Here is a 14807-nt window from a genome sequence, read left to right on the forward strand (position 1 = left end):
TGCCTGCAGCAGGAACTCCGCGCCTTCAGCGCCGGTCGGCACGCCCGAGTCCGATGGGGTACAGAGCAGTGGCTCGATAATGCGGCCGGCTACAGAGCAATTACTTCCACTGCGCTAACTGCATGCCGGATCCTTTCATCTGAGGCGGGTTGGATCATTCGAGCAGCGCCCTTTAATTTCCGGCCAGTGACTCCTCCGCGTTGCGCCATCTTTAGTATCGGCCAGTTGATTCCCAGAGTCTGAGCCTCCAATCGGAGGCTGATCGGTGAGCTGAGAACGTCGTCGCAGTGTTTCTGCGGCTTGCGTAATGTTCATGTTCAGTTTGGGGAAGCTATATTTGCTCTTCTTGAGATGAGTAGGTTTCTCCGCTGCTCTTTCGTACGCTGTGTCCACAGGTTCGCGGTACGCATTAATTAGCGTGGGCTTATGCTGCACCAGAGTGCGGCGCGTCAACCAGTTGCATACAATCTTAATCTGCGAATAATATCTTCTGAATGGCGAGGCGCTTCCTTGAATCGTGGTTTATTTGACGCGACACGATAAATGGATGCACATCGTCTGGAGAGGTTACGGCACAAACTTGTTGCTTTCAGCGAATATTATTCGGTCGATAAAAAATTAAGGGTTGGTCATTTGCAGTAGCTCAGGGGCCCTTTGAGTGAAATAGTAGATGAGCCGGACTACATTTGGGCGCTGCGCGGTATTCATATATTTTGAAATTAGCCTCCTCCTCGCTAGTAATATTTTAGTGGTACGGGTAAGGCCTATCTTCTTAGACCTCACACTGCAGCGTACACACGTAGGCAGTTAACTGCAGGAAGCCTCTCCCATATCCCCTCCCATTGGAGGGATATATGGGAGAGGCCTTTGTCCTGCAGTGGACATAAGTGGGCTGATGATGACGATAATGACGACACAGGTATACATCAATATAACAAGGGTTGTAGCTTGCTTTAGCGTTACAAGACGAACTTCTCACAGTTCTTCACGTAAGCTGCTTTTCTGTTTTGAAGGCGTTACCTTAGGGGCATAATTACTGCTGTAAGCCGGCGCTGACGGAAAAGTTGCCAGTAAACATGGAGGAAGGGAAGCCAGTAAAGAACGTGTCTGTCATCACAGTTGTCTACGCGGTGACTGCAGTGACTCTGAAGCCGCCCACGCATCCACTATAGTCGATCGCCTTTGCTTGCAGCTAACTGGGCGCGTCGACGACGTTCCTCGATATGCGTAGAAGAACAGAGGGATTTAACGCGATTGTCGAGCAGGTTGAACCGAGGACACGAAACTGCTTGACGGGGCGGTGGTGGGAGCTTCTTTGTCCCATCACGTTGCGCATACGCATACCACGCGACTTCCGGGGCGCGCTTGTCGCGCCTATAGCGATTTATCTGCGTCTCTTGGCCCCGATGGGGCTGTACCAAGTTGACCGTGACCTTCGCTCAGCCGCCATCATGCAGATGTAGGTTGCGATAATTTCCTCTAGCTATAGGTTACGGGAAAGCTCTTTCCTCATGCCTACCGCCACAATCACTTCGTTCTGAGGTGAGGCTACCAGACGCGACGTGTTAGTGCGCGGTGGTGCGCGGAACGTTCGGTGCGGGTATCATCTGATAAAAACTAAGCAAACAAACGACGGCTGCTACCACTAAGGAATGTGCTGTAGAACTCAGCTTGTTTTTTACGGTGCCGTTTTTTAAAGCTGCCGATGGATGTTTTGTTGTTTAATAATTAAGGGTAGTGTTACGGGAAAATATGCTACCTAAGAACCGGCTATCCAAAAATCATAGTTGTCTAGCGCTGTGGTCGTAAATATTTTCCATTTGCATGTTTTGTGGCAGTGTCTTCACACAGCCTTTACAGTCAGATGCGACTCGTGTTATGCTTCTATTGCTTGTGCAGCTAATAAATGCAGCATTTCTGTTCGATTTCGATAAACTGAACACACTTACAGCTTAAGCTGATAGTTTTTTTTTTTTGGGGGGGGGGGGGGGGGCGGGGGGGGGAGGGACTAGCAGGCGACATCTGCGGCTCCGGCGGGTACGGAAAGTATTCACCTCCTCTCGCTTTGCTCATACCCAACAATTCTGGACAATAGCATTTTTGAACGGGATAGAGTTTATGAGCGCATTTTTTCATATATTGTAAGATTTCACTACAGCAATCCACGTATGCGCAGACCTCCCGTCGGCAGGCTTGCATTTTCTTGCTATTAACGTTTTTGCTAGCATCAGAAGTGTTCTCCATTGGTTTTCTACGGCAGTCTTAAACTGCTCCATGCGAGCGATGGAAACACATTGAAGGAAAGATTTTGCTAGATATCGGAGGAATTGACCATTACCTTCAATATTTCTATACTACAACCTTTGTCCGTAAAGTTTCGAGACTGAGTCCATTAAAAAAATGCGTTTAACATTAAAATCATTTTGCAGCACCCCTTCGGAATAGTCTTCCTGGCAGTTGATACACAGCTTCAAACGCTTCTTGAGATCTTGGAAACAGTTGGAAAGCGCTTCTTTTGGCAGGGCTGTCAGCTCCTTTGTCGTGGCGTCTTGAATGGGCTCCACGCTCCCCATCCAGCGACCTTTTAGGGCTCTCTTCACACGAGTAAACAGGAAAAAATCGCAGGGGGGGGGGGGGGAGGACAGGCGAGTATGGCGGATGGGGAAGTACAGTAAGGCTGTGCTTGGTGAGAAATTTTGTCACGCTGAGAGCAGTGTGCGGCCTTGCGTTATCGTGGAGAAGGCTGCATTGTCCTGATGCCCATAAGTCAGGACGACGGCGTCGCAGTGCATCACGCATGTGTTGGAGCACGTGGTTATAAAACTGACTCACCGTCTGCCCTTGTGGGACGAACTCGTGGTGTATGATAGCTCTGGCATCGAAAAAAATTATCAGCATCGTCTTTGTTTAGGTCTTCTGTCGCCGCACCTCGACGCCGGAGAGCTTGTGGACCGCCATTCGGCGCTCTGCATCTTTGAGGATCGTATTGAAAACGCCATGTTTCGTCTTCAACAATGATGCTGTCGACGAATGCAGCATCCTTCTCTGCCTCGGAGAGCAAATCAGCGCTCACTGATGCCCGCGTGTCCTTCTGGTCCTGTGTGAGGGAGTGCGGACAAGTCTGACATTCAGCTTTCGTTTCCCCAAGTTCTCATGCAAAATTTGGCAGCATGTTGTCTTACTAATGTCGAGAGCATCTCATAGCATGCGGACTGTAATGGTGCGGTCTTGCTGTACGAGTTTCCTGATACTAGCCACGTTGTTTTCATTCCGTGGGGTTGAAGGGCGTCCCTGCCTTGTGTCGTCTTCCACCGACGTTCTCTCCGAAACGAACCTCTTGTGCAACTCGAAAGCTCGCGCCCGCGATAATGTCTCGTTGTCGTAAGCGTCACGCAGGAGCTCATACGCCTGTGTGGCTGTCTTACCAATCTTCACACAGAATTTTATGTTTACACGCTGTTCGAGGTGGACGTTCATCTCTCCTCATTCACTCACAGTAGAATGCGCAGAAGATTAGTGCCAACGTATTTTTCTATATGTATTTCCATCTAGCGACTGGCACAGCAACTAACATAAGTAGCTCAGGTTAGCCCTAAAAGATGACGCTACACATACGCACCAACATTTGTTTTGGGGAATCATTTGTGGAGAAGAAAATAAATCAGTCTCGAAACTTTACGGACAATGGTTGTAGTACCTTGCAGATTTCTAATATTCAAAGATCTTATCCAAGAATGTTGGATACGGACTCCGATATAGTAACTTCGTACTCTGGTAGCGAATTTATGGCTTCGCGGTCATTCAGGAAGCGAAGTTGTACAACGGTTAACGACCAGGTGGTGACACGTAATTTTGAAGCGCGCACTAAATTGGGTGTCCCCGGAAAGTGAACCAAACGCAAACAGAAAAGCGATGGTGCTCGGTGCGGATACGAAGCTGAAGCAGTATTGCTGGCGGCCGCTTAGAGTAAGCAGGAATGCTTTTTTTTTTACTTCATACTAACGCTTTGAACTCGTGAAGATACGCAAAAAAAAACGCCAAATGAAACCTCGAATTGCGTTATTTTTGTAACGACATAGCAGCAGTATTGTGAAAGTGCTTTACGCTCCATGAATAAGGCACGCGAAACGCGAAATGCTGGCGGCGGGCGCGCACGGTTAGAAAATCGCGCGCGCTGTGCCTCTACATCGGCCTGTATACTTGGGATCTGCCATTAACAGTTACCGCTGTAAAACGCTGCCTCACTTTCTTTCAGGCAGCTTGACCCATCACGTGACATCAGTCTTCACGCAGAGGCAGTATGCAACCAAACCAGCACTGTTTTCTATGATATGCAGAATGGGTCGTATATACTACGGAGATCAAGAACCATCGCCGCGACCAGTGGTCCCTGCATCATGTCCAACAGTCTTGGACAAAATTTTTGAATTTTAGAAGACTGTAAGGTACTGTTATGAAAATTTTGAAGGCAATGATCCATGCTTCCGACGTGTAGCCAAATCTTTAAAAAAGTTTTTCCATCGCTCGCATGGAGCTGTTAAGACTGCCTTTGAAAAGCAATGGGCTTGGCGATCGCAAAAACGTTAATAGCAAAAAAATACAAGGCTGCCGACGGGAGATGTGGGGATATATTGATTGTTAAAGTGAAATCTTATATGAAAAAAATTGCGTTCATAAAATCTTTCCCGTTCAAAAATACTTTTGTCCAAAATTGTTGGGTATGATGCAGCGCTGCTTATGGTGCATATGCTGCTTTTAGAGCAGCGCTCGATGCAGTTAAGTATGGTTCTGCAGAGCTAGCTATGAGCATCACTTGGAATTTCCTTTTAGGAATTTTACACCTTGTATAGACGTTTAGCCCCCATATCGGCGGCTTGTATAAAGATAACCATTAGAAATACGAAATTCTTTCTCCTCTAGAAACTCCACGTCTCATGGCCTCTGTGATAGCGCACTGCAGAATGCCGAAAAGCGTCAGTCACTTAATGAGTTTGCGTATATGCCCGTGGGTGATGGCGAGTGCCTTTCATTTTATATCGGAGCCATTTCATGGCGGCTGATTTTCAAGCAAGCGGCTGTAAATCTTAGATAAGTGCTTTCTGTAATAATGAACCTCGTTGATTAACCGTCCGGACTGGCAGCATCCTTCTCCGGCGTAACCGTGGTGGGAGAGGAGAAGGGCGGCCACGTGCAGCCAGAGGCAGCAGCCGCTCTTCGTATTGGCACGTTTGTGAAAAATTCACTGTTTTCGCCTTGGCCCTTGAGCACTCACGGCCCTCCCTCTGCTCGGGGCCCACATTTATATATAATGCACGGTCGGCTGTCTCGTCCACAAATCCAGCAGGCAGCGACGGTCACACTCGCCTTCGCCTCCAGAGGCACGGGGCTGGGCGTGGCGTTCAGCGCGAAAGAAAGGGGGGGGGGGGGCATGCATTCCGGCCGGCTGCCATTGAATCTGGGGCCCTGCAGGCTGCGCAAGAGCGCCCCTCTTCTTTGTCATCGATCGGCCGTGGCCCGCGCGACGCGCGCTGGCTTCACCCCGCTACACGGGACGTATACATAAGCGCAGCCCGCGGCTTGGCCCCGGCGTTTTTCCCCTTCCCCGCCACTGGCCGCGGCTCGATATCCCGCGCGTACCAGACAGCCAGCAGCAGCACCACGTGGGTCGCCGCAGTACGGGTCGTCCGGGACACCGCCCGTCGACAGGCGCCGCGTCCTTCGGCCAGTGTGCGCGGACCACCGCGGGGTCGTGCATGCGAGAGACCGCTGCAGGCGTACATACCCCAGGGCTTCGGCCGCAGGAGCGACGACTCTCCCCAAGACGACAGCGGAGGCACGCTACAGTCATGAAGACCGCGTCGGATTGCTGCTGGAGCAAGAGCTGAGGCGATGCTCGAGTCGCTGTCGGGCATACGAATCTCGCTTATCCGTCACTTCCGGCCCCTTCCGGTCGTCTGGAGCAATGTAAGCGACGTTGCTCGATGAATTTGTTGGGCAGGAACGTAAAGGGACGGCACCGTAGCTCGTTTATTTCGAGGAGGAGAAGATCCAAGGCACTGACAGCAAGCACTCCGTGAAACATGTCTGCCGTGGAGTCGTAGTAGGAGCCGCCAAGACTGCAGATCTAAAGACTGTGACAACCTCGCTGAGTGAAAGCGGGCGAAGGACTCCCGCTGACCGCTTTAACCATGCCGATCAATCTCGCAGTGAGTATCAAAGCAGTACGGCGACACGTAACGCCGCGGTCGATCCTTGAATGCCGTGACTTTTTCCATTTGTATCCTGCTCTTACGAAGTCTGCCCAATTAATTGGCGGTAATTCAGCCCGAACGAATACGCTCGTATACTCTGCTTCTGAAGTCTGCTTTGACAACGGTAATTTGGCTGTGAAATTACTTTTCTAAGCCCCCCACCCCGTTCGTGTTTGGCGCTGACGCGACTTATTGAAGCTTGCAACTGGCTTATCGATCGTAGTGCGGCGGTGTGCTCGTACGACACGGTTATTAGGTCATCCGTAGGGCGCTGGCGGTCTCTCTTCATTACTGTATTCACGCCGTCCTTGTTGCTATAGCCCATCCGGGGGGTCGTGATGCAACTTTTGGGGGTGGAAGGATTGCACTTGTTTTATGTGTACGTCACTGCTGCCAGATATTGAAAAAAACCTCCCTTTTTCTTTCTAAGGAAGCCTTGTTGCTTCACGCGGTTTACTCTGCATGGTCAGTGAAGACAGTAGTGACGGCCGGAGATGCACGCCACATTCTCATAGCAAGTTTGAAAAAAAAATAAATAATGGGAACGACGCGGCGAGGGGGTTCGCTCTAGTTGTCCGGAAACTGCATTATGGCTTGGCGCTTTTGTTACTAACCGCGTGAGAAAAACATGCAAGTTGCGCCCGCCACCGTGCCATTGGCGTAATGCTCAATAACGCAGGTGAGTTTGCGCGGTGAAGTCCCCCAAACCTTATGCCCGTGTTTTTTTTTCTTTTTTTTTGGGGGGGGAGGGGGGGAGGAGTTAGATGAGGGACAGTTTGTTAAGCATGTTGACAGGTAACCTTTTAGACATGAGGGATGCCCAGTTCATCATTCCAACTGCATCTACATGTTCACATGGGATGAGACTTCCTTTTTTTTCTGGGGCTCTCTGCTGCATGGAATGTGTTGTTGTAAACTTGCTTGCGCCGGGCGCTTTTCATTTGAAACCGACGTTGAAAATGCTGGCTGACTGGCTTGGCGGCCTCTGTGCATGTAAGCGCGTTCATTACGCTGACAGATGAACTATTTGGCAAATGAGCTAGGAAGGGAGATAAAAAAAAAAAACAGATGCCACATTTAAAGTCTTATTGCTCGCTGCTATTCGCCACGGTAGCTGCCAGTGTTTGCATCCGTACCTGAATTCAGACCAAAGCAAAATAAAGCATAATCGCAGACTATTTTACTCGACGTGCGCGATTTTTTTTCCACTTTTCAACGGTGCAAAAGAGGCGCCGGGCGAGAACACGCCCTGCTTACCGCTGCGCCTCTCGGGCGACGCAGTAAGCGCAAGACGCGTCCATCGCTGTAGTGTGCAGAGCTCAGTACTGTCGAACCAACAAACCCGCACATCTATCTGTCCATCGCATCTTCTTCCGGGTCCCTCTCCGACGTGCGATTGCCCGCTATTCGGCGGCAGGCTCCACACTGGACCGTCAGCTTGTCGAGAACCTCCCTTCATCTGCCGCGTGTGCCCCCTTGTCCGGAAAGAAAGGCCCGCGGGGCAGCAGCGGGCGCGCGTAGCCGGCTCCGTGTCGGCGCTTTGACCCCCCGAGTGGATGGGCCTGGATGAGGAGGTGCGCGCTTTTGTGCCTGCGGCATGTCTCGCGGACCTTGATCCCAGGAGTGGCGGTAAGCCAGCGCTGCTCCTTCTAAATACGTCCCCGGCTACGGCGCCGCCGAGCTCCGCCCGTGGCGCGGCCGTCCCAGACGCCCGCGTTTTTCTTCTTTATCCGGCCCGGACAGCCGCTCGTCTGCGCGAAAAGGGCACTGAACAGGGCAGCGGGGAACGCACCTTCCTCCGTCGGCCAATGAGCGCGCCGTGTGAGTGTGTGTGCACCCTTGGGTTGCGGCCAGTCTTGTCAAGCACCGTTCCTTATGCCCCCTGGAGTTGTGCCCCCAAGGGTGGTGATGCCGCCATCTTGAAATAGTGCCCTGGAAGACTGGCTCGTGACCGTCGAAACACGGTGCTTGCAATCGCAGGTCTTCCTACCCCAGCCCTGCGCTGTGTTCGCCGTGCTCGGCTCGCAGTAGATAGCGTCCATGTCGCCGCCGCCGCAGGAGACGGGACAGCGCTTCCTTGTCGGTCATTTGCGGTGAGGACGTTTGCGCTGGTGCGGGTTGTGCGAGAAACGCTCCTCTCCATCTCGGGACGACCTCCAACCTCCACATTGAAGCGTGCCCCTGGGAACGGTTACTCCCAACAAATCAATTTTCTGCCCGGCTCTCCAATGTCCTGAAATTTGGCTGAATGGACGACTGCATTTCTCACCCGTCGGGAAAGCGTGCTGGGTTATCGCTCTTCGTGAGTGCTCAAAGGTCCCTCTGCACTTTGTTGCGAAGACCGCAGACAAGGCTGATCGGCGTCACGAGAGCTGTCTGGCCGGCGTCGACTTTTCGACGGCTGTCCAGTTCTTAGGCGGGAGGAGTTCTTCGTTTCGCAATGATACGGATGCCGCAGAGCCAGCTGGTGAGTTTGTCGCGCCTCTGCTTCTCCGTGGTGCCGATGAGCTAAGGGACAAGGAAGTGCCTGCAGGTGACTTCTAGTCGCTTTCAGACATTTCTGTCGAACTCCTTTTTTTTCTGCCATCGGCTTTAATAACCCTTTAGTTGGACGTAGGATTTTCGGTCTTGCTGGACCTTCATTATTTCTTGTGTCGAATGAGAACGAACGTATAGTTGCAGAGTCTTACTTCCGTATACGCTGTGCACTATAATTTCATCATTTACGCTAGAGACTGCACGCGCATGCCCGAGAGATTGACACGTGCATGCACTAAAAGACCGCACAAGCGCAGCTGGAGATCCGCACCTCTGCTTTCTGTGACAAAGGAACCAGAATATTTGCTTCGTTTAGTTTCCTTGTAATTAGGGATAGAGATCAAAGGAAAGAGAAACGTCGGGAAGTCTCTTCCGCGCCTTCAAAAGCAGCCGCCGCAGTGACCCAGTTTTCTTCTTTCGCTGCCTCCGGCCGCACTGTTGAAGACGAACAGTCCAGCGGCGACAGCGGTGCCTAAACGTGCGGTGGCGAAGTCGAGCGGTCGGTCTCCTCACCACCACACTGGCATGGTGCCACGGCGATGGGCCAGCGTCCGAAATAGCGTTGTCTCGAGCTGGGGGGACGCTCTCAGTGCTTCCGGTGTGCGCGTCTGCACTCGCTATAACCGACCAGGCGGCAGAATAGTTACTTGTAAACGCGAGTTTCCTTACAGGCTGGCTTATTTTGCGCAGTTAGCACATGCGCTCACACGGCTTGCTGCTTCTTCTGGTAGCCCTGTCTGCCGTCTCTCTGCCCTCTGAGGTGCAGAGGAGGAAATAACAAAGTAATATATTTGTTAAGCTGCGAGCATGCGTCCCCAAGTCTTGAACTACTGTTGTCCACACAAATGAGCTGTCTGCTCTAGAAAATAACGATCTCAACCTTCGCTATTGCATTTCAAGAGAAGAGATAGTTTAGGGGGGGGGGGGGGGGCTATGAATTAATAAATTTTTATTTCAAATGAACCGGTGACATTCTGGTCGAGTTATCAGGATTGAGAAGGAAAGGCTGGGATGGTCGTGTGCATATTATTGTTATATAATTTTACTGATACTGCAAAGAAAAAGTCAGAGTAAAAGGCATGATGAAAAGATTTGGGGAACGTAGTCCAGGGCTTTTTTCCATGTTAGAAGGGCGTCCTCACTTCTTGCGATTCGGGTGCCCGAGCTTCTGGTGATAAAACATAACGGAATATGTAGCGCGGTCTAACTATATTTCGTCCAATGTTTACGGGAATCCCCCAATTTGGGGTAGACTTGTAATAAGGGAGTAATTTCTTCTCTTGCTTCTCTTCGAACTAGGATTAGGTTGCACGCAGGCACTAAACTGCTCGAGCGCGGGCTACCGTGCGAGATGCACTGCTCAGCTCACACAGTCGCCTCGCCTGACCTTGGCCTCGGCCACTACGTGGGGACACGCCCAACACGGGCCGGGACTGACGGGACGGGCTCTTCTGACCTTGCCGTCAATGAGTATTGGGCTGAATCGATCAAACGAGCCGTCAGGACCGCCCACATACATCAACATTGAAGGAAAAGCGGTGAACTGCGCTTCTTAGTCCGAATATTGTCTCGGACGCGCTAATGGGAGGACTACACGCACCTCCTGCTTCGGAAAAGGCTGGCTCCGCCTCAGTCTCTATGGGCTGACTCGATACGGGGGTAGGGGGGTGGGGGCAATCAATAAGGTCCGCTTGCACGCCGCGCAGTGCGGTAGTCTGCTGGAACTGTGGGTTCCCGTTCGCCCTATTGCATATACAATGTGCTGTACGTGCATTTTGCGAACGAACGAACCAGAAAGCGTTTCAAGCGCGGCAGCGTCACCTTGTAATCGAACATCAGTTTCCACAGCAGTTCACGACAGTAACGTTCACGACAGGAATGAAGGTCCAAGTGCCGTGAGCCAAAATGCAGAGGGATATTTAGTTTTAATTTTTAAGAAATTACATGCGCGTGTTTTTGCGCCATGATAGGAGATGCCAAGCGTACGCCGAATGTGAGACTCCGTTCGGAAGAGGCTAACTCGGATGCCACGCAAACAATTCACAACTGTTTAGTGCACGGCGACAGTAAAACCGCCGCTGTTTAAGTCGCCCAGAGTTTTAAGCGTGCCGACCTCTCGTCGACGTACACCGAAATGCGTTTGGGTACTATCGGGGACAAAAGCCTCCAGGACGTGTGAGCGGCATGCAAATCCAATGGCTCTGTTATTGGCCGGTGGCTCGAGACCACACCTGTGGAAGTGAAAGAAGAGCTCACGTGCTGTAATTTTAGCCATTCAAATGGGGTGCTAGTTCGCAGACATGACACTTGCGCGCCCAGGTCGCTTTTCGCGTGTCCTGGTGGCTTTTGTCCGCGATAGTACATTTGTCATAAGCCTGCGTAGAGAAAAGCCGTAGCGTAGCATTCAGAGACTCCAGCGCCGCTTTCAGCCCAGCATCCGATATCAGGGTCATGGAAATATGTCTCAAGGAACATCATTATTCTCTCAACAACCACAGCGGTGACATATGTTGAAAAAAAAAATCACAGCGGCGGCCGAGTGGTTTGAGCATCCGCCTTGTATGCATTAGGTGCGAGGCTCGATTCCCAGTGCCGCCGGGTACCCACCGGTGATACAATGGGTACAAGCTTTCCCCTGGTCTGGTGCTCAGTTCCTTGGGGGTGAAATGCTTGGGAAATGGGTCTTTGAGTAATCGGAAACACCTTGTGCATGGCCCTCCGTGGCCAAAGCTGTCCTTGCTCCATTAAACCTCATCATCACTGTCATCAATACTCTCCCGACAACAGCTGACGTCACGCGCTAGAATCAGGAAACGAATTGTACACTTTATAGTAGTATTGCGAATCCAGCACATGACTCTGATTTCGAGCGTGCAAAGTGCTGTGTGAAAGTTTACAGGGTTCTCACTCGAACAAATGTGTCGCCGCGGCAACAAAATGAAAATTGGTTTTGAGGAAAGGGAAGGGCGCAGCAATTACTCTCTCAATTTTCTGTGGATGAATGCAGGCAATGAATGGAATTAAGGAATGAACGTGGAGGGAGTGAAAGAAATAGAGAAAGAGGTGCTGTATAGGGGGCGGTTCCGGCGTAATTCCGACCACCTGGGAATCTTTAACGTGCACTGGCATCGCACAGCACACGGGCGCCTTTTTGCATTTCGCCTCCATCAAAACGCGGTCGCCGCGGCCGGGATTGAACCCGCGTCCTCGGGCTCAGCAGCCGTGCGCCGTAAAGGGCGGGCGCCGCGGCAATATCCCATTTCCTTATTATGTGTCATCCAGGCAGGAGTGTTGAGTATTTCGTTCTGTGCCTGCGGCAACAGAACTAGGCGCTGTAGCAGTGTACTATTTTTTCGGGGTGGCCAAACATCACGTCGTGACGATGCCCACAGCGCATTGCGAGAATACCTTGCGCCCACAACGCGTATATATACGGTACCGTGTGCTGCGCTTCCTTTCCTATTATTTGTTTTTATCTCGGTTTAATGAGCAAGGCAGAATATACATACTAGATGCTAGCTTTTCTTCGTCTCTGAAGCAGCCCTTTGGTAAACCGTCAGTTTCTCTGTGTTTGTGGCTTTTTCTCTGCGCGGAATTGTCTGCGGGCTGGAGGACACGGGAAAGGCTCGATGCAGCACGTGCAACACTTTCGTATATATAGCTTCTACCGGGGTCTGAATGACGGACAGCCCCGAAAGCGGCGCAAGGCAACTTGCGTGTCTTCGCATCTCAGCTTATGTTTAGTGTTTGCGAGAAAAAAAAAAAAGTTGCGGGAAGTTCATAAAAGGGAGCGGGTGATCTTTCGCGGCCGTGACAGTTTACAGCTCCTTTGAAAAGTGTCTTGGGGCTCGTTTGAGAGCCTCTGACGCCATGCGATGCGCAGCGACACAAGCGCCGATGGCAGTGACAACGGCAAAATAGTTTACGAAAGCGGTATCGACCATGCCACGCGAGCGTGCACTGACTTCTTCGACCGATGGGCCACCTAGCTGAGTGCGTTCCCAGGTGATTTCGATGCTTCGAAAACCTTTTCCAGGGGCTGCTTGTCCTCTGCACTGCGTCGCACGGCGGGTCCCCACCGCAGTATCCTTGATATCTGCATGCACGCTATCAATAGAGTTCCCCGGGGGGCTCCTTTGTCTCCCTAACCAGGGGCTGGACGGTGGGCGACGGCAGGCTCGCACCCTAGCGGGACCCCTGCGCCGTGGTTGTGTATGGGTGGGGACTCCTCTTCGTGCTGTTGGGGAGCGCAAACACCGCGGGTCTGCGCAGCTGTTAGAGAAGCTTGCCATCCCTCCCCGCCCCTCGGTCTTTTGAATGGGGGCACCCCGCTGCGAGAGGTATGAAAGAGACTGCCGCTTTTCATCTCCGCAGAGGAGAGGAGGGCGCCAGACCGAAGAAGTGCGCACTGCCCGCCGCCATTTGCACGAGGGGCCAGCCCGCTTCGATCTGCAGCCGCGTTTTCCGATGCCTCACGAACGGAGCCCATTCCCTGGTTTGTTTCTGAAGCATCGCCGCCGCTCCCAGAATAACGGTTGTTTGGACTAAAAAAATGTCATAAGCTCTTCCTGGTGCACTAAAATTTAAGAAGCCTGTCGGGCGACCTCCTCGACTCCTGAATAGAGTGGAGGCAAGCGCTTCGTTATGTATGTGCCTGTTTGCGCCTACTGATGATTCGTTGCCTGGGATCCTCGTCGCGAGTACAGGGTGCGTCGTAGGGTAACGGCCGGTTATTGTGCCTAATTACACTTATTTCCCTGCGCTGGAACTGACCGGATCGGAATGAGAGAAGAGCTCACAGTAAGGACTCTGTTGCCTTTACACTCTTTTTCATTCGTTGTGCACTTTCCTTCCTTTGTTTGCTTCCTGTCCATTCCAATTACAGCTCACAGCACGTCGTTAGTGTCACTATAGAGGCGATCCGTAAGCTGGCTACATCGCTGCGCCTGGGCTCGCTTGCTTTGCTTTTCCGCAATCAAAGACGGCAAGAAGGCGGTGCCCATGAGCGCTGTTACGTTGCAGCGATTTGATGACAGGTCGGAACTTGCGTGGCCAATGTTGAGTTGAATCTTGGACGCGAGGCGGAGGCCTGTCCATTGTGTGCACGAAAGTCTGCACATGTCAACATATATAGACCACAGCCTCGGATGGAACAGCAGTCGAAGGCCAATTTTAGAGCTTGATTTTACGAGGGCATTTTATACCTCAGCCATAAGCCGCACAGTTTAACGCATTCATCAAACGCACTTTACGAAACAGTTTGGTCTCTCCCAAATCTGTTTCGGACCCCCCCCCCCCCCCTCCCCCCTCCCAAATAAAAAAAAATTAAGAGAAAGATGTGGAAAAAGTAGTCAGTAGTCCAGGGGCCGTATTCTTTTATAAGCTGTCCATTTTCCATTGTCCATTCGGTCCTCTGTCAGTGGCCACTCGGATATACCCGCAGCTTTCAAGCGTCTGCGGCAAGCGACCCGGCCATTGGGCGGTTGGTGACCGGACGTTACCATTGGCTTAAAGTGGATGCAATATGCAGCCAATGGTGAGCTGCATTGCAGCGCTCTGTCAACAGCAGGCGACCGGACCTGACCGCTGGCTGCCATTGGCTGTTATATGAAGCCAAAGGTGAGGTCCGGTCGCCAACAACCCAATGGCCCGGGTCGCTTGCCCCAGACACTTGATAGCCGCGGGTACACCTGAGTGGCCACCGACAGACGACCGAATGGATAGCTGACATAATACGGCCCGAGGGAATAGTTTCGCATTCCGCAGCTCAAACCGCCGCCTGTCTTCTTTGCATTAAAAAAGAGAAAAGCTGAGTGTCCTTGTCTGTACAGAAAAACTTGATTTGCCAGCATGCGAACGATCTATATATTCGGGGCACCTTATGAAACGATGGTCAAACCGTGACACCCGAAGACAAAGCCACCGACCATTTGTTTAGAGAAAAGCAGTGCGGAGAGCCTACGTAGACAGTTTGATGAGGACCAGGCAGGCGTCGGCATTGGCGAATAATTAACCACC

General features: G+C 51.7%; 1 protein-coding gene across 29 annotated transcripts in view; it reads left to right on the top strand.

Annotated features, from left to right (window-relative positions):
• The window catches only part of LOC144114148 (uncharacterized), a 306774-nt gene that overhangs the window by 73072 nt on the left and 218895 nt on the right, over window positions 1-14807 (top strand). The window lies entirely within an intron of this gene.

Source organism: Amblyomma americanum, chromosome 1, assembly GCF_052857255.1.
Source record: "Amblyomma americanum isolate KBUSLIRL-KWMA chromosome 1, ASM5285725v1, whole genome shotgun sequence".
Lineage (NCBI taxonomy): Eukaryota > Metazoa > Arthropoda > Arachnida > Ixodida > Ixodidae > Amblyomma > Amblyomma americanum.